The 26,091-nt window shown below is 45.2% G+C and overlaps 1 protein-coding gene across 3 annotated transcripts in view; it reads left to right on the forward strand.

The window, feature by feature from the left end:
- The window catches only part of CHRM3 (cholinergic receptor muscarinic 3), a 3,761,375-nt gene that overhangs the window by 1,258,098 nt on the left and 2,477,186 nt on the right, over positions 1-26,091 (forward strand). The gene's annotated exons all lie outside the window — the stretch shown is intronic.

The following is a 26,091-nucleotide window of genomic DNA, read 5'->3' on the forward strand; positions in this document are numbered from 1 at the left end:
CTGTGTCCAGAAGCACAAGGGAGCATGAGTCCCCCAAGTTTTCAAGAATGTTTGTTTGACCCAGGACCGCAACCTCTTGTGAATCAGAAATATTTTGGGGCACTTTTTATATTTTTACATCTATCTGCTCTGGCTGCTGGAACGATACTTAATGGATATTTACCCCAGCCACAACTTCAGCAAAGGAATGGGGGAAATCCTGATTCTCCCAATTGTTTATGGTAACAACCGTTTCAACAAAATGTATGCGCTCTCTGAAATTTTTAAATTGTTCAGGCATAGCCTCAGTTAGGGTTGTCATGTTTTCCTTATTAAGATGAGCACCCTTTATGTCCAATGTTAGTCTTTCACATGGCATGTTCGAACACATGTTTACTCGAGCCACAAATGTGGAATGTTCAAGAATTCAATCGCTCAACACAAGAGGTATATGGAACAATTCTCTTATTGCCACTCACAACTGCAATATGAAATACATGGCAATTTGGAGATTGCCTGGGGCACACCTTTTCACCCACCTTCCATGCCAACCAACGAACACACAGCTTGCACACTGCGTGCGCTGTGCGCCGGACTAGTATGTTTAAAGGAGTTCACTCCTCCTCCTTTGGGTATGCAGTAAGCAGCGAGGACAGACTTCCGCCGAATTTTGCAAGGGAACAAAAACAGACTTCAGTTGAATTGTGCAGCTTGGAAGCTGCTTCGTAGATAACTGTAGTAAACCAAACACACTGCCGCCACACATAATGAAAATGAATTTTTTTAAATGCTCTTATGCACTGTTGGTGACTTGCATCTATTGGATTTGTCATCAATTACCCTACAGAGCCAATTACAAACTGTGTGACATTTTACCCAATTTGCACAGAAAGTGTGCTGTAAAATGTACAATTCTAAAACATTATTTAAAATATTTTATTGGGGTGGAGAACCCCTCCTCCCCCAAGGAAACCATGCTTAGTTGGATTGGGCTCTCTCGCTATGCTCGGTTATTCATCAGAAGCATTTACAGTCCTCCAACAAAACAATTCATCAGCTCCCACTACGTCCTTTCCTCTGAACCCGAGTGAGTGAGTGAGCTGACAGACACGGAGCGAGCAAGCGGGTGTGCGGAGACTGCTTGACCCGCCGCACAAGCAGTCCACCAAGAGGAGATGAAGGAGCATTAGTGCTGACACTCCCTCACTCTCGTTAGCAGTTTGAATTATTGTTGTTGTGGTTGGTGAGTATAGTGAAGCAAAGTATTTCTAATGGTGCCCGCGCTTCAGGCGCCTTCTTCCAATAACCCAGATACTCTAGCCAGCACCTTTAAACACATCGGGCCTCATTACGAGTTGCCCGGTAAAACCGGGTTCATTACCCGCATGCCGGAATGAGCGATCCGTGCACGTATGAACCTGCTAATTGCGGGTCATCACGAGTGCACGAGCACGCGCGTTCCCCCATGCCGGTAGTGGCAATACCGCCATGCCGGTAAAGGGCCTCCAAGCCCCCTATACCGGCATCGCGGGGCCCGCCCATTGCGCTACCGCCTCACACTAACCCGTAAATACTGGCACGGTAATACCGTCATATTATTACCGTGTTCGCAAAAAATGGACCCAGAAATTACGTCATTGCGCAGAAACGGGAAATGGGCCGGCGGCCATCTTTAAAAACACAATCCATTGCCATCCTCAATTACTACCACTACACCCGTGTTGTTGAGTGCCAAAACACAACCAGGATGTCAAAGGCCACTGGAAAAAGCTCACAAAGGAAGAGGAAGCAGCACTTTTCAGATGCAGAATTGACAATGCTAGCGGACACCCTACAACAGCATGCTGACATAATCCGAAGCACGGACCTGAAGCATGCGGCCCAAACGCATAAAAAACAGGTGTGGCAGGAGGTTGCGCAGAGGGTAACAGCAGTGGGGTGCACCCCAAGGAGTGTCCGGGATTGCAGAAAGCGCTGGGACGACCTCCGCCTCCGTGTCTGGAAGATCCTTGCGGAGAACCGGAGGGCCGCAATGGCGACATGTGGTGGCACACACTCCCCTGTTAAGCTCACCACATGGGAGGAGATTGCAAGTGGATTCATCGATGGATTCATCGATGTGAACCATCACATCCACCAATAACAAAACATGATGTGACACAAGAGAGGTGGGAGTCCGATTAGGCAAGGCAATTTCTTTACCCAAGGCAACATCAACTCACCAACAGAATACTGATTGCCACCCCTTGCACCACATGCATGCTGCGTGAAATATGTAAACCCAACAGAGGTGCAACATGACCCATCCATGCCCCTGTCCCCCCCCACTTAGACAATCCATTGCCACCAGCCATGCAATCATTGCCAACATGTCCACTCAGTACACCAAATGCCACACAACAGAAATGAAATCATGCCTGAATGTATCAAGATATTACACTGCAACAAATCACAGCTGCCATTTGGCAATCTCACTGATGACCTGCAACTCTTCTATCCCCCAGGCACCGATGAGGAAGGTGGAACCCAGGACAGGGGGTCAAACACATCCAGTGCACGCAAGGGGACCAGGGCCACCGCAACCCCCTCCTCTGAAAATTTGCCTGCGACCACTCCCAGTGTGCCACACAAGGCATCATCTCTGCAGGGTGCACCTGCTGCGATAGTGCCAGCTGTACCACTGGCCACCACGGACGTCGTGTCCACAGAGGTGGTCGAAGAGGCCGAAGAATCTTTGGGATTGCCCAGCCCAACACCCATTGGCACCCCCCACCCCCTGTGGATACAGAGAGCCTGGATGACCCATGTCTCCATGACTCTGACCTAGGAGATTCGGACATCGGCATTTTCGCGGACGACAGTGCCCAGGACGAGGGCCCCACGCAGGTGCCTGCCACCACCCAGCCTTCCACCACCCAGCCTTCCACCACCCTGCCTTCCACCACCCAGCCTTCCACCACCCTGCCTTCCACCACCCTGCCTTCCACTACCCTGCCTTCAACTACTCTGCCGTCCACCACCCCACCAGCCACCGGTACACCTGCGACAGAAACCACCTTTGAGGTCCGTCTTGCAAGGGTGGAGGCCCGCCAAGACGAGATGCTGCAGATTATGCGGCAAAAGGTCATTGCCGGTAATGAGGCCATGAAGGCCATAGCCACGGCCATTGCTGCAAATACAGCTGCCGTGGAGGCGTCCACGTCTGCATTCAGGCAGTGCATGGGGTCACTGACCGAGGCCCTACTAGCCAACATCAGGCAAGTACAGCAGCCACACTATGGGTCTGCAAGGGGATTGACAATTGACACATCCACCACGTCAACACCTTCCACCTCTGTTCAATCTAGCCCTGTGCGCTTAACGCGCAGGAGCGCACGGCGCATGGCCATGGAACCCCCAGACCCTAAAGTCGCCAAAAAGTGACTTTCTGAAAATTGGAAAAAATGTGAGGAGTAACATTGGTGAAGGCAACACTGTTTGTTGCGCACATGGGGACATTTGGGATCTGTGGGGTGGGTGAGGGAGTTTGTTTTGGGATTGTGGGAGGGGGGAGTGGGCACAGTTTTGCACTTTCATATAATACACAAGTTTTCTGGAGAACAATCCCTGGCTGGACATTGTAATTTTTGGTGTGCATCCATTTAATGTGTTACGGTGTTCAGTGTCCAGACTACAACATTCCCTTTGTGCATGTTCACATTGGCCCAGTGTCTGACTGACAAAAGTCATTCATGGTCCCTGTGTCTTAAAAGAATTCGTCAATTAGTGCTTGGAGTACAGCATGGCCGTCCCGTGCATCACGTACTGGCAGGGGGGCTCCTTCGCCTCCATCTCCATCCACTTCATCCTCACCCGGGCCATGCATGTCAATGTCAGGTGGCAGTGGTACATTCCTTCGGACGCACATGTTGTGCAGCATGACACAGGCCATGGTGATCTTTGACACCTTCTCAGGCCTATACAGGAGTGCCCCACCAGACCTGCTTAGGCAGCGGAACCGCGCCTTCAACAGGCCAAAGGTCTGCTCAATCACAACACGGGTTCGAGTGTGCACACGATTGTACTCCTCTTCATGGCTGTTCTGCGGGCTCCTCACAGGGGTAAGTAGCCACGGCCTCAAGGGATATCCTCCATGACCTGCAAGCAGATACAAATAGGTGTGTGTCACTCTGAACTGACACCTTCAGGGAGCACGGTCATGGCAGCAGCTATTAGGTGTGAGCATGCACATGTCCCTGTAGGTGTACCAAATAGTCACCTATATGGAATGTATACTGTAAAGAGGTGTGGAACACTGGATGGGGTTGAATAGATGATGCAGGGTGTAAGCATGCATGCTGAGGCAGATGTGCTGTGGCAGTGCGACAATGTTTAGCCTCCAAATCATGCAGTATACTGTTTGCTATGCATGGTCACACTGGCCGTATTGGCACAGTTGCCATCCTATTCAGTCATGCATTGCTTGCCATCACCATGGTGGCCTGGTTGTGCCTCTTACTTGTTGTCATCCATTTGCATCATTTGTGATATGTGGCCCAGTGATGTGTCATTTTCAGTTTGGCTGTGTCAGGTGAGGAGTGTTTAGCTCTGCATTCATTCTACACTCACTGGCTATTGCCACCCAGGTGTACTATCCCCCCCCTTTCCCACCCAGGTGTACTATCCCCCCCCTTCTGCATCCGCACACATGAGTACCACACAGCATGGCCATGGGCCTGTTGTGCAGCTCACCGAGCAGCCAGGCATGTGGTCCAGCATGTCGCTCCATGTGACGGGGTAGCGTGGAGTTGCGCAGTACCATGGCATCATGTGTGGATCCAGGAAATCGGGCGCAGCAATGAGTGATGATCTTGCTGGAGTCACATACCATTTGCACATTGATGGAGTGGTATTGTTTGCGATTGCGGTACACCGCCTCTGTGGCATGGGGGACTACCAATTCCACATGGGTGCAGTCGATGGCACCGACACAATTGGGCATGCCTGCCAGTGCATGGAAGCCTACTTTGGTTTCGGCTATCTCCTGGGCAGTCCGTGGTAGGGATATGTGGGTGCTTGCGTGCTTCAGGAGGGCATCCAGCACTTGGTTCAGCATGCGTGAGAATAATGGTTGTGAAATGCCATGCAGCTGGCCCATTGTGTGTTGGTAGGTGCCTGTGGCCAGGAAGTGTAGCACAGACACCACCTTCAGTAGTGGGGTGATGGCAGTGCGTATTTGTATGTGGCTGGCAATGTCGTTGTGTATCATGTCCACTATGGTGGTGATGGTGTCACGGTCCAACCGGTACAGGGTGTGGATCTGCTCTGGGGTTAGGTTGAATGGGCTGGGTCTGGTGCGGGGGATTGGTGGCTGCCTACGAGGCGCTGGTGGCTGCGCTGGTGGTATTTGCTGGGCCTGTCTCACCCTCCTTCTCCTCCTGCGTCTCCTCTGTGCTGCCTGTTCTTGCTGTTGTTGTTGTTGTAGCAGTATAGGCATGTCCTCCTGCGCCATGATTGCAAATGCTAGTGGTAGCATTTTGGTGTGGGAAGGGGTGTGGTGTGTGGGTGTGCTCCTTTTGTACTGGCCCACTCTGCATTGCCTACACCTGGGGGGTGGGGGGGTCGTGGTGTGTGGGTGTGCTGGGGGTTGTGGTGTGTGGGTGTGCTCAGTTCATACTGGCACAGCCTCCTTTGACTCCACCTGTGGGGATTGTGTTTTTCCGGCATCATGCAGCCCGTTGTTACCGTGGTCGCGATGCCGGTATTTGCATGTTTGCGTGGGTTGTGATTACCCCCTATTACCGGCATGCCGGTATTTACTACCTGAAGAGGCGCGTGTACGCGCCTATGCCGCTATTAGCGGCACCGTAAATAACGGTGCCGTTCATACCGGGTTTGCGGGTCAGAATGCTACGGAACATTAAATGATGCCGGTATTTACATACCGGCATCATTTTTCCCTTACCGGCATGACTCGTAATGAGGCCCATCATCACCAAAGCAGTCGACGCCATCGCCCCTCTGGCCTTAAAGAAAGCCAAAAAAATCAAGCACTGTAATACTTGGTTCTCCAATGAGCTGCTTAAACAAGGCTCAGAGAAAAGGTCCACCCTCTCCACCTGGAAAGCCAATCCCTCAGAATCGAACAGGGAGGCCTTCAAGGCCATCTCCAAGTCATACAAAAATAATGTCATCAAAGCCAAAGCCTTGTCGTTTAACTCAATGATAAATGAAGCCAAATCAAGCTCCAAAGACATTTTCTCCATCTTCAGAGAGCTGGAAAAACCATCTACCCCTCCACCCACACTCCTCAAGGATGAAAGTTGGTGTAACAGCATTCAGTCTGCAATGTTAGACAAGCTCAACACCCTGCAGACCAAAATCATTGGCCATCAAAAAGCTCTTGAAACACTAATAGCCAGCCAGCACAGTTTAGTGCCTACCACCCCCGAACCTAAACCCTCTCCCCCATTTGACTTCAAAGATATTACAGAATCAGAGCTCATCACCCTGCTCAAATCCATCAAACCCTCTAATTGCAAGGGTGATGCCTGCCTAGCCCAACTCATCAAAGACTCTGCTTCCACCCTTGCACCTTTCCTCATGGCTTTCATTAACTCATCCTTCTGGTCAGGTCTTGTTCCCAATGATCTCAAGGAAGCCTGTGTACGCTCACTCTTAAAAAAGTAATCACTTGACTACCATCCCTGGGAACTATGGACCCATCACAACGGTCCCATTCCTGTTAATAATTCTGGACAAAGCAGCCTACTTACAAGTACAAAAATACCTGGAAGAGAATCATCTCCTAGCCCTGGGGCAATCTGGCTTCCGCCCATGACATGGCAGTGAAACGGCTCTCCTTGATCTAAAGAACCAAACGGATGACCTTACAGACATAGGCAAACCGGCACTACTCCTGCTTCTTGATTTATCTGCTGCGTTCGACTTGGTCGATCACAACACCCTCTGCCGCCATCTCGCATCTGCTGCCAACTTCTCCCCCAAAGCCTGTGAATGGATTACCTCCTTTCTCCAAGAAAGGGTTCTGAAAGTCTTCTCTGACTCAGCCTCTGCCACCCCTGGCCTCATCAAATGTGGAGTCCCATAAGGGTCATGCATAGCACCAACGCTATATAACCTCTTCACTAGACCTCTGTTTAGCATCCTGGACTCCATGGGCATCTCATACACCAATTATGCGGATGACGGACAGGTGCTAATCCCACTCACAGGTGACTATAAAACAGACATGTCTAATCTCACTACCATCTACTCGACCATCCAATCCTGGATGACGGAATACTGGCTATGCCTTAATAGCAAAAAAACAGAAATCCTACTTATCGGCTCCCCCACCACCCTGGGTAACCTTGGTCAGGACTACTCCTCCTTCACTATTGACAACACACCTATTAAGGTATCCAACAACACTTGGCGTCTACCTAGACTCAGACCTCACCATGGACAGACAAGTGAATTCTATTGCCACTTCATCAGCCTACTCCGCCAAAATTATTAACGCAGCCAGACCATTCCTATCACGACAGAATAATATAAATAAATACAAAAATAAATAAATAAATAAATAAATAAGTGAGCACAGTGTGTCCTGCAAGCTACAGGGCCTATTGATGCTTAAGCTGGATGGTCTGCCATAACAGGATATTCTCAATGCTGCTGCAGCCTCGTTGGGAGAGGGTTTGTCCCTACCACGAGTTGGTGTGTACATTCCCCCACTTTCCGTAGCTCCCCACTGGTTTAGTGGTGAGAGAGTGTAGGGAAAGGGGAAAGGTCTGCAAATAAGTAGTGGTGCAGTTGAGTTTGGGGGAGCCCAGTTACCATGGTGACAAAACTCTGGGCATGAAGATAACCATAAAAAAGGGGGTTCCGTAGCCGATCATTCTGGTACGAAGGCTGCTGGGGCCTGCAAACTATTTAGGCAAGCAACCATTAATTGGGTGGCCCGAAGTTAGAAGGCCATGGGCCTGGCCACTGCAATGGTGGTGAATGAGGTGGTTGAGGTGGCTGATGTTGTCGCAGTTAGTGACAGCTGTTTAGCATTGGTCACTGAAGGTGATAGTCTAGCTTTTCCAGAGAGGGTTGGTTTAGCAGAGGCGGCAAAGATGAGCAGGGTGCAGAATTCACCATCAAGGAAGGGAGCATCACACAGCACCCCGCCAAGGCTCCCAACATATATTGATTTAATTCCTGATTTACCACCCAAACTGATACCTAATCCAGAGCATGGGACTGGTTCTGGCCCGTTGGTGCCCCTATATCACCGCTTGAGTTGAATAACGGACTGTCTAATGTGGAACAAGAATAACAGACTGTCTAATGTTGAACAGGAATCTACAGCTGTTGTCAATTCCATGGATAGATCAATTTTGGAAGTGCTAGAGCGCTCAATTGACCGGTATTATGCTGAGAACTACTTGCAGTAAAAAAAAAAGTGGTTAGACACTGAAGAAGATGGCGTGCGTACCCTGGGTAGCAGGCACAGACGTAATTCATATTGATGTGGGTGATCTGGATGTTAGGTTTGCACTGGAGCAGATGCTGACCAATCTTCAGGGCTTTTTGATAGGCTATGGGGGTGGTGGCCTGGAAAGTAAAAGGTGTGTGAAAAGACAATTCAAAGAGCTCCCTATTATCCCAACAATAATGAAGGATTTTACTTATAATCAGCATGTGCCTGTGCATAGAGAGGATGGAGTGAGAGGAGAAACATTGGGGACAATAGAGGGGCCTTTGCTGGATTTCGAGCCCGATGGTTGCTCAGATGGTCCGGCAAAGGCTGAGTTATCATGCCAATTTAGCTTGCCTTGTCTTACTTGCCACTCCGGCTCTCAGAACTCTGCACTCCAAGACCTTTGTGGATTTAGCTTTAATCTGGAAGCTGAACCATTTGAAGGGCCTAGTCTGAGTGCAAATGCAGACATCCTTTATTTTGCCAAACACTTAAATAGGCTTTCTGCCACCTAGTTGGAGTTGAAAGATGCTGATAGGTTGTTACTGGACAGGTGTGAGAAAGATGCTGGAAAAACAGATATTTGTTTGGGGGTCATTAGCACATTGGCAAAGTCCATGACAAGCATGTCGGCAAGGGATAGAGTTATGAGTAAGAACCTGGGGGTCTGAGCAGGGTTTGGTCATGCTGGTAAACACCTGCCCAAGGTTGTAAAACTAGAGACCCAAACAGTGGCCACATCAATGGCAGGGTTTAGAAGCAGTGCCAGTGGAGTGCAATGGTGGGGTAGGTACAATTATCGGGCAGAAGATTGTGAAGGGTAAAATTAGTAGTTCAACACAATCTATAGGAATGGACAGTGACAATAACAGGGCATTCAATGATCAAAGAGCATCTCAAGGCAAGGAAGGACATTTGGTTTGAGACAGGACTGTTACCGAAAGCCCTGTTGCACACAGGCAATTCATTTGTTGTGGATTAGAGAAGGGGGTGTCCAGAGAAGACCACCTGGTTGGTTGGCGTAACATGTACTTAATTTGCTGTTTTAAGAGTCTAACACATGGCAACAAAAATGCCTATAAAAGAGCGGTGGCTAAAACCTTGTCGGAGGCCCTAGGTGTGAATGACATCTTGTTCAAATAGTTCACTATTATCCACAACCTATTGGATTGCACGTTTTGTAAGGGGTGTAACATCCGTTTTTGTTTTGTTAACTCATATTTCCGCTTGTGCACATTAAACTGTCGAGATGCCTTAGCGATGAAGGGAATTGAGGTGTTTGAGGATATTAAGGCAGATATGTCATTTGCATCGCTGCTGGTATTCCTGGCACGCTGATGGCAGCCTTTTAGATGAGTCTGACGTAGTCATTAGGAGTGCTGGGTCGAGTGAGAGAAAGGGAATAATTGTTGATCCCAATCACCCCATTATTGACCTGACAGGATCGGAACAAGAGCAGAGGCTCAGGCAGGTCACCCGTGGGGATTATCAAGTCTCTATGCAGGCACGAGAGATCTGTGACACAGACCCCACGACTGAAGCAGCTGTAGGGTAGTACAGGCTCAAATGGAAGAATGAGATCAGGGCTTGGATAGTGGGATGTCATGGGCAAGGGAATCAAGCACATGACTTGATGGGTTATATTTCCACTCTGGAGCAGGTATTCACTTTTTTAGTTGATGCCCCAAATAGTGACAGGTCCAAATTTGAAAGGAAAGCCGTGAGAGATTTAATGCAGCAATTTGAATTTATTGTTTTCAGGAAACCTGGACTGAGGATGATCCGATTATAGATGGTTTTCATTAATTTCAGATTCCTGCATAATAGAACATAAAGGTCCGGTCTTGCGGGGCAATGGCTATTTTGTTATGTCCCTCTATGAATGTCATCCTATTGAAGAAATGTTCTAATTTAATGTTGCAAGTAGTAAAGGTCATCGCGTATGTTAACATGAACATTATTTTTGTGAACTTGTATAATAGCCCAACAAATTCCATAGGGGGAAGTGTTTGATTCAATTGAAACAACTATTTGATGACTTGATTTGTGACCTTGAGCAGGGATCACACATGATGTTCTTTGCGGGGGACTTTAATGTAAAATTCGGAAGCGTACCTCCACCTGATCTTCGGGATAATACAGAGGATCTGCTGCTGGGAGTTCCCGAACCAGTGCTGATAGATCCTAGAATGTGTGGGGATGGGTTTAGGTCAACATCCTGGTTGCATCAATGGGATCTGAGATCAACTACTGGGCATACTAAGGGCGACAGACTGAGAAAACTGACATTTAGATGATCCCAGGGATGTACCACAATTGAGTGATCATCACCCTTTAGTATTGGAGTGTGTGGAAGAGAACATGGCCATTCGACATTTTGGCTTGAATGTTTTAGAAGGTACTAAACTTACGATAAGGTGGCAACCAGAGAATAAAGATATGTTGCTGCAGAAGATCTATAATAATATCTCACCCATACTTGTTGACATGATAGAGTCACTAGTTGAACCCCAATGAGTTATTAACATCTTAAATGATTTTGATCTTCTGTGTACAAGGTTGATTGCAGAATGTCAGAAGGAGGTCACCAAAATTGTCCACAAAAAAACATGTTTTCTGGTTCGATAAACAGTGTAAGAAGGCAGCAAAAAAAATCTTTGTTTTGTTAAAAATGAAAGATGTAAATTGAAATCTCATATGGACAGCTAGAGCTAAGTAGAAGCAAATAGTGGTTAAGAGTAAGAGAGATCTAGATGGGCAGCGTGGAATGACTTGATGAGGGTTGCTAAGACGAATGCCACCAAGAGGTTCTGGGACCTAGTTTCTTTGGGTCCTAAATACAAAAGATTAGGCAATGGGCTGTAAACTTTGTCACAGATGGAAATTGGACCTCTCATTTTGCAACTCTGAGGTTGGATTTGGTGTCGAGAATTTCTGAAGCATGCGCAACTGGTGTTATTCTTTCTCCTAGAAGTACTAGATGCAATTACTCATCAGAAATGTGGCCAGTTGCCAGGTCCAGATAGCATTTGAGCTGATTTATTTAGAGAAAATGTAGGCACCAATACTGAAAGCTTGTTTTAATGCTATGTGTATGAAAGTGCAATTTCTGGCATCCTGGGAAAAAGCAATTATCCACCCTATCTATAAAAAGTGTCCAAGAGACATTCCGGCCTCCTATAGACCGATTTCTCTCCTTGATTCTCAGTTTAAAGTATTCGGAAGAGTGTTGCTGGGTAAAATTGAACTTTGGATTCATACTACTAATACTCTTGTGGATATACAGTTGGGCTTTCACCCAGGCCTGGGAACAAGTGAGCACATTTGAAATCTTTATTTGACCTTAGCTAACTCACTTTACTTAAAGTGTGAACCAATATATCTTGCTTTTATGGACTTGAGCTCAGCCTTTGACAAGGTTAATAGGGAAATGCTGTGGGTTGTGCTTAGGTCGCAGGGTTCCCCGCTGTGGATAATAGATTTGTTGGTCACTCTGCATAAAAATACCCAGACCTGTGTAAGAAGCAGATCTTTTGGTCATTGCACTTCTTATTTTCAAGTTACAGCAATCGTATGCCAGGGATATGTAATGGCTCTGTTGTGTTCTCTTTGTAAATCGATGGGCTACAAGATGTTGTCTTGAAAATGGGTATTTCTTCCCAGGGACCAGCCCTTATTTGCATAAATTACCCAATTCCACCCAATTACAGGTCCGCTCGTGCTGAGAAATGAATTCATGTGTGAGAAATGACACCTTCAGTATAAATTTAGCATTTATTAGACATGTAGCATAATAGAACATAGAAATCACAAAACTTAGAGAAACAAAGTCTTACGCACTTGGATGGTATCTTCAGCACTAGGAGACCCTGGTTGTATTAAGCGAGCTGCTGCCAGCCCCTTCAGATAACAGCGCTGCAAGGTGCCGCACAAGGCTTCATCAGGTTCTGGGCACACTCGGTCCGCGGATGAATCTCCCCCCCAGTTCTGGGTGCTTGCACCTTTTGTGCTCTCATGCCGTCAATCAGCATGACGCACAGTTCCAGAACCTTCTTTGTGCAAAATATGTTTACCGATGGAAAAACCCAACTCTCTCTGAGATGCTCCTTGCTCTTACTCCTCCCTTGGAGCCCATCTGCAAAAGCTCATGAATGTTTGTTATCAGTATGGGCGGGGCCGTACCAGGCCTTCTCATGTGAAAGAGGATATGTTTACAAAGCGTGTCAGAGCCGCTGTAGCGAAGAGGGGAGCTGAAATAATATGCATTGCAATTAACCCCTAGTGATCAAACTTTACCAGGCCTGCACTCTGCTAGCTAGTGTCTATATTGCTTTAAAGACTGGCTATCTAAGTGCTATATAGGTGCTATAATGCTCCAAACACTCAAATACAGGTCTCTATTAGCTACTAAACTGGGGCCTCTCCATGCACAATGCATAATGTAACCTTCCACCCCTCCTAGGCCTGCACATTCCTAGTAGCTCACTAATACTTAATGTAGGCGCTACCAACACATTACTTTCAGCATTTAGCACATACTTTGAATAAGCTATTAGTCTTAGCTGTTAATGCAGCCATCTGAGGCCCTAATATGCAAATATGGCACTTTGTATTTCACTACATTTCACCCCTTTTCAAAGTATGGGCGACAATGCTGGCATACATCTTTCAACGTTGTATGTAGTGCAGCGATAAGTGAGGTAGTTAAAGATCTTGGGGCTTTGCAAGAGGTTTAAGCAAACTATCTTCTAGAGGTTAGTCAGCGTGGCATGCAAGGTTAATAAAAACCCTACCTAAACAAAAATGTATACAAGGTGAACAGTGACATTTACCCCAGCCACAACCTGACCTACACAAAAATAGCCAGAAAAATTACCATATAACTAATCATTAGTCAATAAGCAGCATGCGGTTAAAATAGCAATGCAATCTGATGTTGTCTAATCTAAAATGTGCAATTGCATTTATGTATGGTCACCAGCTCTAAACCTGGCATCCTTCCACTTTATGGGCCTACCCACCCCCTGTTCTCAGGGCATACAAACGTGATTACGGGCTGTGTGATTAGACACTTCTCCCATGTTAGTGCAACCCAACCAAAAACCATCTATTTTCATGAGCAAGATTAACACATGGGCACCAGGTTTCTAAAATAAAACAGTTCTACTAATTTGCATCATAACTCAATATTGCACTAGCAATAAAAAAAAAACGAATGAATTACTCTAAATGTCTACAATCAAATGTAACTCTCTGTATTAGTGTGCTGGAGACAACCGTCCCCACAAAAATATGAAAACTTGTTGGTTACAAAATGTGTATCAAGTCAGTCAGGGTTTCATTTACCCGCACTGAGGCTGTAAAAATATCCTCGTGTCTCAACTTCTACCATCTTTAATTAGAGCTCATACTCTTGGACGCATTTCTTCAAAGCAAGAACCTTAACATACGCACAGATAGCTTTTGTGCGCACTCATTTTATCTCAAAACATTCTATGCTCCTGCTCGCATAACCCTGCTGCCCCAACAATTCATAAATCACTCTCCTGGCTAAGTGCAACATAGTAATTTTGGAAAGGCAAAACATTTTGTTTTTCACAGATTCATCTCAAAATGCATTTCAACCATTTCACAGCATTTTGGCATTCAAGTGCTGTTTCACACAGCTGTTTGTGTCACATTATGTCACAGTCCACAACCCTTTCTGGTTGCTTTCTCCACAGTCCTTTAGACAAGAAAGGAAAGACATATCAAACAGGTTATTAAAACCATCAACTGAATCATTTGAGAATGTGCAGCATCAAGTGTCTGACAATATGCCAAGTCAGCACCATGGCAGTTCTGTAAAAGTTACTAGTCTGATGGCCACTTCTCACAGGTTGTAGAACACACATCATCACGCACGTCAGTAGCATTGAGTGGGGTGCAGGACAGGTTCAATGTTCACATGGCACCCCGCAGTGACCCACTTTCTCTGAGAATGTGTCTGCTTGACTGATCTGAAGCACCCTATAATTGCACACGTCTAACCTCAATCATGGCACGCTACTTTCTTGGTTTTTGCCTAGGCAAAAAACAAACAGAAATGTTAGAATTTCACAAAAGTACAATATCAGTGTCATCCACCCCTTCCCTTAATACCTCCCCCGCCTTCAGAAATCTCATCAGGTAACTACACACTTTCATATCATTGCTACCACAATTATTTTTCACCCTTCGGTGTGGTACTGGGGGCTTATTTGCCTTCAAACATATGGGGTGTAACTGCCTAATTACAATGTGCAATGCGATTATAGTTGGTCAATGGTACCTCAGATGTATCTGTGATTTTTGCAAAAGCAATACAATAAGTACCCAGATCACACTTCTCAATGGCTCAATGTTTTTCTTTTCACCAAAGCGATCATGAATGCCAGGCGCCAACTTGCTTCCAGTGTCTCATGATCTTGATTTAGGTTGCCCTGCTGGCATCACTCCATTTTCAAAAGGTAAAGTCTTTCAGTCCAATACTGCTTGCAGTTGCTTGCACAAGCAGCCTTGTTTATTTTTTCCAGTTCTCCATACAGCCAGTGTCTTTAAAGCCTCTGGTTTTCCACTTGTCAGTTTCCCAAAGGGTGTCTGCTGATTTCTTAGACCACCCCTTGAGAGCGATAGTCTGAGTCAGTTTCTTTATTTGCTTCAACAAATCATTCATTTTTGCACTAAGTCGTGAGGCTTCTGGATCATGGCTAATGTGCAGTGTTCATGTTATACTCCGAAGCCCACTTCTGCATGTTGTCTCTTGCAAAATGGCTACCTTTGTCAGATTTGATTCCATCTGGAACGCCATAATGTCTCATCAGTTACACCAGCCCTTGCAATGTAGCTTGCATGTTGCTGGCTGCGTTTTTTCACATCTTCTCAAAGCGTCTAGTGGTTTCTTCTCCAGTGCACAGCTCTTTACTTCACTTCATGTGGGGCACTGGGATGCAGCTTGCATGGCAATGTCTCTTGAAATGGGCAGCTTTTCTTAGCCCATTCACACGTTCACAATTTCCCCAAACGTTCAGATGTTTGATGCACCCAGCCTGCCATTTGCATGTAGCATTTATTTTTCTTCCATTGTGGTCACTGGGTGAATTCATTGCCATCTGATCAGCTCCATTATTGCATGCCAATATCAGAAAGCATGAATGCATCAGCCTGCGCAAAGTAAATTGTTCTCTGTTTCACCTTCTCAATCACGGAAGATACCGCTTTCAGTTCAGCATTCTGGCTTACCACCCCCCACCTCCTTCTTCGCTCACTGACAGTGTTTCCTCGATGGAGATGGAATGCAACTACTGGCCAGTGTTTATCTTTCCTTATGCATGGCAGTGCCGCATGCAAGGCAAGCTTGTCTCTTTGCTCTTCTGCCCATAACTCATAAGCTGGGGCGACTTTAAAGGGAGGCACTCGTTTCAGACAATTGATTCAGATTTACTGCTTTTAGCTCTTGCTCCAGCATGTCAGAAAACCCCCATACTGCTAGCCTCTGTGCGCTGTTGAAAACACCACTATACTGGACAGGAGTGGTATTCTTTGCTTTTCTCATTTCTTCCTCCCACAGCCATTTCACGCACCCAGCCCATGACAGGAATGTCTGTGCAATTTGTCTTCAAGCCACAAGCTCCGCTGGCTTGCATTGTCGACACAAACTTTAATTTTCAAAAGAGGCACATTTTGTCATCAGATTCAACTCAATGTAATTCTGCAAAGTGTCTTTTAGCCTGTTTAAAAGCAGTCTCTGGATCAATGTCCCATTTAAAAGCATATTTGTTTCCTGGTAACCTTGTAGTTCAGCTTTACAATCAAACTCCGATGCAGTGTATGATCTTTCAAAAGAACCCTCAACCTACTGAATCTTTGCATTTTCATATCACGCACAGATGTCGCATTCTGTGGTACCGTTACAAGACCAAAACACATTGCACTTAAAAATGTCACTTTTCGTGCAGCTCCTTGCACGTTTTCTGCATGAATTGCCCACACTCTATTCTGCTTGTGGGCTGTCAATTTGTCAACAACATTTTCACCATGTCTCACAGTCAACATGTCCTTGTCTTGTGTAAAACATACATCACGTAATAGCAACATCTCATTGTCTTTAGCAGCAAATCCATGGCATATAGTGGGAACATTCGAATACTCTCGGGGCAATTTAGTAACTTTAAATTGTCTTTCCCCCCAAACCATTGCAAACTGATTCTGCAATTCCAAATCAATGCACACATCAAAATTCAAATCCCAGTCACTTACTTCTTTAGTGAGTCTCTCACCCATTGTAAGCACGGCTGGCACAGCTAAATGCAATGAAGCCAATTTAGTGTGTCCCATTAAAACAGAATGCGCCACCAGCACATGGAATTTACAGTTGCCAAAAACAAAACCTCTCAAAACAGAGGTTACTCTTTCTACTAACAACTCGACCATTCTTCCATCAGTTTCAAAAGGCGAACCTTCGCCAGTTTACATTTCAGCCCCCCACACACTAGTACACTGGGGCTGAATCACAATGTTTAAATCACCATTCACAATTTGCATCTCAAATACTTGCAACTTTTTCTGCCCTCATGCCAAAACAGAGCGAGAACTTTGTTTCACTTTGCAATCTGAATATAACCTTTTAACAGGGGAAATCGCAAGAAAAATTCTTTCCTAATTAAACAATAAATTCTTCCTCACCATTACTCGGAGCGCATCGAACAGAGCCATCTCCCAACTCTGCTCCTAGCCTTCAGCTCCCTGGCTTCTTCCCCAACAGCAAGTCAGCCACGACTGATTTACTGAAGGGGAAAATCTTAACTACACAAGCTATCGGTCGCGGCAAACCGGCACACACATGCTGTCATTTTGTTGACTCAGAGCTGCAATGAGGCGACAATGGAAATGTGACAGCCTACCCCTCAATCTGCACTGTGCTCTCTCTCACAATTGTAATTTCTCCAGCATGGCATGCCTCTGCATGATCCCCAAGCTGCCACCAAATGTCTTGAAAAGGGGTATTTCTTCCCAGGGACCAGCCCTTATTAGCATAAATTACCCAATTCCACCCAATTACAGGTCCGCTCGTGCTGAGCAATGAACTCATGCGTGAGAAATGACCCTGTCAGTATAAATTTAGCATTTATTGGACATATAGCATAATAGAACATAGAAATCACAAACAAAACTTAGAGAAACACAGTCTTGCCCCTCTTAGATGGTATCTTCAGCGCTAGAAGACCATGGTTGTATTAAGTGAGCTGCTGCCAGCCCTTTCAGATAACAGCGCTGCAGGGTGCCACACAAGGCCTCATCAGGTTCCGGGCACACTCGGTCCATGGATGAAGCTCCCCCCCAGTTCTGGGTGATTGCACCTTTTGTGCTCTCATGCCGTCAATCAGCATGACGCACAGTTCCAGAACCTTCTTTGTGCAAAATATGTTTACCGATGGAAAAACCCAACTCTCTCTGAGATGCTCCTTGCTCTTACCCCTCCCTTGGAGCCCATCTGTGAAAGCTCAGGAATGTTTGTTATCAGTATGGGCAGGGCCGTACCAGGCCTTCTCATGTGAAAGAGGATATGTTTACAAAGCATGGCAGAGCCACTGTAGCGAAGAGAGGAGCTGAAATAATATGCATTGCAATTAACTCCTAGTGAGCAAGCTTTACCAGGCCTGCACTCTGCTAGCTAGTGTCTATAGTGCTTCAAAGACTGGCTATCTAAGCACTATATACGTGCTATAAGGCTCCAAACACTCAAATACAGGTCTCTATTAGCTACTAAACTGGGGCCTCTCCATGCACAATGCATAATGTAACCTTCCACCCCTCCTAGGCCTGCACATTCCTAGTAGCTCACTAATGCTTCATGTAGGCACTACCAACACATTACTTTCAGCATTTAACACATACTTTGAATAAGCTTTTAGTCTTAGCTGTTAATGCAGCCATCTGAGGCCCTAATATGCAAGTATGGCACTTTGTATTTCACTACAGATGTATTGATGCGGTCTAGCTCGGATGTGCCAAAAATGAGTGGTAATTTATATCCTGTCTTGGCATATGCTGATTACATGGTCCTGACTGCAGGTATGCCATGGGCCTTGCAGGATCTTGTCACAGCCTATACATACTCTATGACATCACTAGATGTGAAGGTTATTGCCGCCAAGTCGGCCATAAAGGCTTCTTATCTCTCTAGGAAGAGTCCTAAAATGGCACCAATGTAGACTAGTGGTGTAATAATCTCAAGAGTGCAGATCTTTGATTACTTGGGGATATGTCTTACTCCTCATTTGAAACCAAGAGTGCATATAGAAACAAGGGTTCAGGTTCAAACAAGCTCTCATGTGGGGGGGTTAAGAGGATTTATGTCAATGTCTGGTAAGCCACCAAACTTGATAAAGTCAGTTTGTACCAGTAAAACAAAAGCGTTGCAAAATATGGGGCCATGTTATGGGGCTATAGTGATGTACAGAACATTAAAGTCACTGAGAATTTCTTCTTAAAATGAATTCTCAGCCTTCCACTATCAGCCCCAAACTATGGTGTTCACATTGAGCTAGGTATGTCGTTCTTGGGGGACGAAAGGGTGGTAGAACCATTCTTGCATTGGCTCAGATTATAGGCCAACCCTAAGGCGGGGGTTACACATTCCCTAATTAAGTCTTTGTTGGCCAAAAGGGGAGCGCTGACTGTGCCTTGGTTGTCTTATGTAAGGAAGTTGTTGGCAAAATGGAATGCTGAACCTTATTTGACTAATCCTGCGCTTATCACTAGGGCTGTTGCTACACATTTTAAGCATCAGTTGTTATTCATCTTCAGAGCTGACAGAGAATCAATGGAAATTTAGAAATGCACAAATAGAAATGTGGCTATTATTTCATCTGATGACATTCAAAAATATTTATTGTGGGCAAACAATCCTGCAGAAAAAAACCTCTTGACTCGAGCCTGATTTAACTGCCATCGGAAAAGATCCACTCTGTCTCGTTGGTCAGGCTGCAAGGAGGATAAAGGGTTTCATTTTGGTTGTGAGGCAGAGGAGGATATTTTGCACTTTGTACATTTCTGTCTAACTTTTAAAGCTATTAAAGCTAGAACATTGGTCCCAGTTCTGAAAGATAGACAATTTGTGCAATGCTGACCTGCACTGCTATATTTATTACGGACAGAGAATTTGTGGGTGAACTGGTCGCTGTTGTTTTTAAGATAAGCTCTCACTAAACAAACATCTGTGTTATCCATTCACTTTGCTTAATGGTTGCCCTAGTTTGCCAGGCTTAAATGAACATAGAGGGCATATACATTTGATTGCTTGAAAGTAAAAGAAATTATTTGCGATGGAAAGTATCTTTGAATGTTTGTAATTATTATTAAGCTGTTGTCTTTTATGGTTTTGATGCTTGTGTATTGATCATATTTCAAAAGTGTTTCTTTTTTGTTAAGTCGCATTTATGCACAGGCACTTTTAAGATTAATGACACTGTTTTTAAGCTGTAAAGATAGAATATTATATTTACTGATTTGCGCTTGCACTAGTTTTTGAACAATACTTTGAAATTGGTTCCCAAGGTTTTAACTGGATATAGTGTTTGAAAATCTATTACACATGGAGTTTTAGTAATTGTTTTATTGACTTGTAATATTTACATTGTTGTATGTATTGCTATGCTTTTATGGCTAAATTGCTGAAATAAATCTATTTTGATTGAATCCAAATCACTTTGAAATAGATCTTTTTCTTGGCTGGTGGCACGTCTTTGATAATAAGAGGTATGTTCAGGTGGGTTGCCCCTCTTCTTGTCCATTGAGCATTTCTTGGTCCATTATTGGTGGGAAGGGAGCAAGTGGAGAATGTGGGAAAGCAAAGTTGGTGCATGTAGTCATTATTCCGTAGCCAATAAAAATAGAGGACAGGTTTGTTTAAGTTGCAGTGCTAATATCAAATATTCATTATTCATAAATCACACAAAAAATAAGGAATTACAACTTATGTCTTTTATTTACTACCCGCTCAAGTTACTCTGTGCGATACATGCACAGGGTCATTTGTGAATAAGTCTAGATTGCAAAGAGATTGGGCCTCATTATAAGTATGCTGGTCCTGAAACAATGGTGCTGGTGAGCTCACTGGCACTGTTGTTTCCAGATCAGCATACTACAGGTCTGCCTGCCAGGGCTGCTGTGCCCGACAGGTCTGACCCTGGCGGGTACAGCAGCCATGGTATAAAAACCATCATGGAAGCACCGGTACCATTAGCAATGGTGCTGGTGCTTCCGTGGTCCCCACTCCTGTAGAGTCCTTGGAATGGGGACTAATGAAATAGCCGACGCCTGACTTTCCGGCCGATGACTTGGAATAGCCCGGTGGCAACAGGAAGTCAGGCGCTGGTACATTTTTACAGGTCCAGCGGCAACCCGCCGATTGCACCGGCAGGGTTACCACCAAACCCGTAATGAGGCCCACTGTCATGCCAGGATCCCATTCAGCTATTTCTCCCTTGTGAAACCCTAAATAAAGGGCTGAGCCTATCAGTATCAAAAATGTCAGGTTTTTCAATATTCGAGTACCTTTACCAGGGCATAAGCAATTCCAAAATCTCTTTACAGTATCAAGGGATCAGTGGACTGCTCTGTTTAAAGTAGTGGCTTGGGATAATGTTAATTGATAACGAGTAGCTCCCATTGCATAACATGTTAGAGACTTGGGGACTACATCGCACAAAACTCTGTGCAATGTGCCATACACAACTGTTTTATTTCTTCTTGTCGCTACTGCACAAATGCAAAATAAATTCCCTGTGAGACCACTACATAAATGAACAAATATGTTGGATATACAAGGTTTTGTATGAGTGATTAATGAACAATATTTAAATCAGTCAGTTGTAAAAAAAAAAAAAACCTTTATTAAAACAGTCCCATGTACAAGAGACTGGAAGAAACAAGTGTGCACTTGAAGAGAAACAAAGGGCATCATTATAACTTTGCCGACACAGAAAAAATGCCGGTAATTCCAGCACCAGCCTTATTTGGAGACTGGCAAAACACAAGTTTTATGGTGGGGGCCACAGATCTCCCAGCAGGCCTGATCTACCATTAGATGAGGGCCCTACTGGCAAATAAATGCCTGGGGATTCAGGCAATCCCATCCCATGAAGTCTTGTGGGACTCCATGGAACGGGAACATACCGTCGTCTCTGCCGTCCGTAATATCCCAGTAATACCGGGATATCGGGCAGCATAGACGTGTAGAGACGGAGTTAATTACCCTCCACCACAACCACTTTAACCAGAATGCCTTTATGTGACATATGCAGAACAATTGAAACAACATATGCCAAAGGAAATTCTGGAAGCAAGGTTCCCATTGAGAAAACCATCCCTGCATTCAAGACTGTGGGCCTCATTATAAGTTTGCCAGTCCGGAAACTACGGTACCGGTAAGCTTGCCTGTACCGTAGTTCCCAGAATGGCAAACTACGAGTTGTGCTCGCGGGTGCCTTTCTGCAGAGTGGCACTCGTGTGCACAGCATGTCGGATGCACCGGCACCATTCTCAATGGTGCCGGTGCATCCGACCTCCCCATTCCCATTGAGCCCTATTGGGCTCAAATGGGAATGGGGAGCATTCCATTCCGGTGCCCGCGAATGGGCAATTACCGGGTCCGGCAGGGCCGTAATGACCCGGTAATTGCCCATTTGCGGGTGCCAGAATTATTTGGAAGTTTGGCGGCAGCCTGCGGTTTTACCGGCAAAGCTACCGCCAAACTTATAATGAGGCCCAGTATGATGGCTGTTTAAACAAAATCCCAGAAGAAGCAAGATGCCTCAATGACGAAGGAGATTGGTGGCGAGAGTTGAGCTGACATACATAAAAGAGATGCAGAGACGAAAGAATGCAGATATTCTATAAGGCATCAAGAAAGTATCAAAGATAAGCAACATCTTGGGATCAAGATGAAGAGGCTTATGCTACAGAAACTATGAAGATATTAAGCCAGTTCACACGTGTACAAATGCAAAGTAACGCAAGCAGACAAGGTTTTCATGAGGCTAGCTTTATAGTAAATAGATTGCGGCAAGCGCCAATGTATGGAACTAATAGGAACGAGTAAAGAATGCATGGTCCCATTATGAACTATAAGCAGAGCTGAGCTAAAGGAGAAAGGCCACTTTTTTCAACATAGCACAGTAAGAAAACAAATTAATTACAAACGAATTTCAGAAAGGCGAGGTTGAATGAGCCAAGAGGCCAAGGTCGAATCCGGCTGAGAAGAACAGTTTAATCTTGTAAAAGAATGGACCTCCTGTTCAGAAGGTTGGGGAGAACAAAGAAGACGTCAGAGGCTCATTAGAAAATAGTCTTTTTAATACACTTAAAGCTCAATTTTGTGGTCTTCAGTCATGTGGGGAGAAGGAGTTGGACGAGCATGATGGTCACACCTACGCACGAGGGCACAGTGAGCTTCTACTCACCTGTATTTTCCAGAGCAAAAAAACACTCCCAATGACGAGTTCAAAGGCCATAATTGACAACCGGCCACTGAGGTGATGATGGATGATGTTCTAGTTGGTGGGAAAGCGGATGTTTAAGACTAACTCACCAGCACCTGGACGCTTGGCCTGCGTGCGACTAGCGTGGGATGAAGGATTCTGACGGAGGTTAGAAGCCAACCAATGATAGAGGATCGCATGATTAGGGGGTCCTATAATTCCGTAGCCAATGGGATGTCATGTATTTAGTGACGTTCATAGTGACCTGTTTCAAGGGAAGGGCTTAGTTGCCCCACCTGATGTTAAGAAACCTATCACCTTTCTCAAGCCCATTAGACAATTATGGATTACATACTTAGATGTTCCCTTGCACTCAATCAGTCTCTTTAATAGGTTTTTGTAGTTTACCACATAGGATGACGTTAGTAATATGCAGTTTGTGCATCACCTTTGATAGGAATTTAGTATAAAAGTGTGCTTTTTTATAAAGTTCGTTGAGAGACCTTGCTATGATACGTCAGACGACGTTCATTGTACTCCCTGTTTTAGATAATTGATATTAAAACAGTTATCTTTTTGCAAACTTCCTGAGTCCTTTTGTTTATTGATGTTTGAGTAACCTCTGCATCCCCGGTCCTCTCAAATGTATTGCTGACCAATCTTAAAGGGCTGGAAGTTCTCCAGTTCAGACGGTAAGGCAGTTTTGCCGGTATCCCACCGGACCAGAAACATGGCCATAATTAGGGGGGTATGTGGGTTGTGTCCCCCCAACTTCTGTTGAATGCCTTTTTGTTCCCCCCATCTTTTGGAGGGAGGGCAGGTAGGTTCTAACGTTGCTCTGTATCAACAGAGCATTAAAATGTGGGCCATAAGGCACTGATGGGAGGGAGGGGGTACTATTAGCAGGGACTTTTCTCCCTTTAGAAATGTGAATGGGAGGGAGTGATCAGAAGTGAGAAGGGTGCATAATGTTGAATGCTTTATGAAATAATGACTATGGCTTTAAAACCCAAGGGGGATGTGTTAGGCTCATATTAAACTACATGATGCTATTATGATTTAAGCCATACTCCCATTGCTCAACATATGTCTATGACAATGAATATAGTGTATGGTTAGTTTACTATGAAAGGCTAGTTTATTATGTAATGTGGTTTGCTTCCAGGCCATTGCTATAAATAATTATTTAAGCACATGAAATGTAAAGCAAAACCTCAATAAATATCTATATTAACTTAACCTGGAAAGATGTGCGCGGTCGCTTAAATTGTCCACATCCCAGTTTCACCATTTAACCAAGTGTGTGATCCTGAGCAAATCATTTAATCATATTGTGCCTTTTCTGCAGCTCTGCAAGGGATTCTGATTCACTTCAAAGCTTATGTTAATGTATCATGGTATTATAATGGAAAAGCCTCATGAATATAGATTTGCTCCACATATAACTATAGTGCAATTTAGGTATTTTGCACTACAAAGTTATTTTTCACTTGGCTTATTTATGGCAACTTATTCTAAAGTCACTTCCATGGTGCCTCCAAGTATCAAAGACTGATGATGCGCTTTTCAATGTACTTTTCTGTGAAGTCATTTCTGTTGGTGCAACTCATATAATAATTAGTGCATGCATTTTGCCTCAGAGGGCTTGGACAGAGCTCTAATAGCTGAGTTTTGTGCATCTTGAATGATCCTGCAGTTTTCTTTTGTTTTTGTTGTTTTTTTTGTTGTGTGTTAAAATGCCTTCTTCCACTAGTGTTACCAAAAAAGTAGATTGGGCCTGGGGTGTGCGGTTTGGGAGTGCCAATGAGACCATGTGGAATTCCACACACTGAATTTTGGTGCTCCAAACACACACACTCTTACAATGCTGGCTACTCCCCTGCTTAGTTTGGTAAGTGAAGCAGTTTCTGGTGGCCTGTAACCTGAACCATGACACTCATTTGCACTGAACCATCCTTAAAAAGTGTCTGCAAAACTCGAAATACTTTTTGCCAGTTTGGTGAAGATTATTTTTGGCGGCAGGGGAAGGGCTTTTAACACAAAATCCCATACGGTTCCTTCCGCGCACCGAGAGCAAAAACTGCTTAACAAAAGTACGACAGTTTTGGGTCACAGGTTTTCTCTTGACTCTTTCCACTCTACTTGGGGAGGGCGCACCTTTCGCCAACTTCATTTTGAAATTAGGATGGTGGTGCTTTAGTAGCATCTGAAAAGTGGCAAGACTAATTTTAGAGGTGTTGTAGAGCTGTGGCTTGCCACAGAGAATGCACCATTTGTTATTGTTTGTGTGTCTTCATACCTGGGGCCGTAATGTGTATTGGGAGCTCTGCTCACATTGTCCAAGTGTGACACGCGCCCTCACTAGGGTAAGCCAGCAGCCCAGCCCCCCAACAAACATACACAAACACAATTAAAAATTATAAAAAAAACAAAAAAAGTACCCTGCTCTGCTTTCAAATGCAGCTCCGGCCACTTCTGATGTTACACCGACCTAACTTCGCACTCACGCACCTCCAGACACAGGGCATCCCACTGCCCTGAATGTGATGATTGTGGCCCCTCTGTGCCTCCAGACAGAAACCAGCAAGCTGAATGAGCTTCCTAGTTCCTGTCTGTGTGTCCCACGAACACAAAGCCGGAAAGCGATTCTCTGCGCTGCGCCCCCTGGAAGTGCTGCTGCTAGTGTGGCAGCACAGGCGCCAGGCCCTGCAACACCCATTCCAGCACCCTGGCTACTGACTTTGAGTCAGGCCGGACAGGGTGAGGGACCTGACATACATAAATGGTAGTTTTGGAGGTGATTCCTTACAGGACGCCTCAAGTATCAAAGTTGGTAATGCACCAAGAATTTAATAGCCTTGAAAAAGACATCATGTCGAAACACGTGTCGGCTGGTCTTTTGCACAAGAAAATAAACTGGACTTAACAAGCCCACTTAAGACTATATGGGCCTCATTACACGGTAGGCTGTAAGGGTTTACCGGTACCGGTAAGGGCACCGGTACCGGTAAACCCTTACCGCCTTACTACGAGGTCCCTTTGCAGGACCCGACCTTAACGGCTGGTTTTACCAGCCGTTAAGGAACGGGCCCGCTAAGGGACCTTGGTGCTAATTACGGTACCGCAATTTGCGGTACCGTAATTAGCGCCTTCCCCATT

Source organism: Ambystoma mexicanum, chromosome 4q, assembly GCF_040938575.1.
Source record: "Ambystoma mexicanum isolate Mex_15411 chromosome 4q, UKY_AmexF1_1, whole genome shotgun sequence".
Classification (NCBI taxonomy): Eukaryota; Metazoa; Chordata; class Amphibia; order Caudata; family Ambystomatidae; genus Ambystoma; species Ambystoma mexicanum.